Below are 925 nucleotides of genomic sequence, written 5' to 3' on the forward strand. Positions count from 1 at the left end.
AGACCTGGAAGAAAATGGTTCAATCAGACAGTCGGTGATCTGAACTGAACCCCCATGGATTGGTAGGTGTGAGAATACACCATTTCGTGAAAAGTGGCCACAATAGAATAGCTACAGCAAGTGTGCACAGGGAGAAATTGGATGCTTTTGTTTGTTTGTGGGTTTGTTGAGAGGAAAAAAAGAACAATGTATTTGTTTAAGACATTGGAGTGTAAATATTTGACCCGCTGAGTAGTGTGTTGGATGCCTTTGAGATCTTCGGTTTAGTTTCACAGGATTATTATGTCTAAACCTCACTAAAGCCATTACATTCATCAATGTAGGCAAGGAACAAAAATGTAAGAACACACCATCTCAATAATGCTTACCAGTAATATAAGTGGGAGAAGGTACTATAATGACTACTGGCTTTCTAATGCCAAACTACAACTTACTGGGTAACAGATTAGATAGAAGATAGATTTGATATTGATATTTTAAAAATACAATTACACAATCCAGTACATAATACAAACACTTCGACCACTTAGTCCCAATACACCCATCCCTCACCAGAGTAGGACCATGGCTCGACCTGTGATAATGTATGCATCTCCCAGCTGGGTGATAGCCAGTCTGAGCCCAGCCATGCAGATACATTACACTGCAGCCAATAATCAGATCCATATCTGGCACATCGAGCAGCCAGTGGCCCGGGACGCCTCACGGGAACAGGGCAGGGGGAGAGACAGGAAGCTAGGTCATCAAACTGTTTGTACATCTGTGTATTTGTGTGTGGACCACATACACAGACAGTGTGGCGAAGAAGGCGCAACAGAGCCTCTTCAACCTCAGGAGGCTTGTCACCTAAAACACTCACAAACTTTTACAGCTGCACAATTGAAAGCATCCTGTCGGGCTGTATCACCGCCTGGTATGGCAACTG

Source organism: Salvelinus alpinus, chromosome 20 (assembly GCF_045679555.1).
Source record: "Salvelinus alpinus chromosome 20, SLU_Salpinus.1, whole genome shotgun sequence".
NCBI lineage: Eukaryota > Metazoa > Chordata > Actinopteri > Salmoniformes > Salmonidae > Salvelinus > Salvelinus alpinus.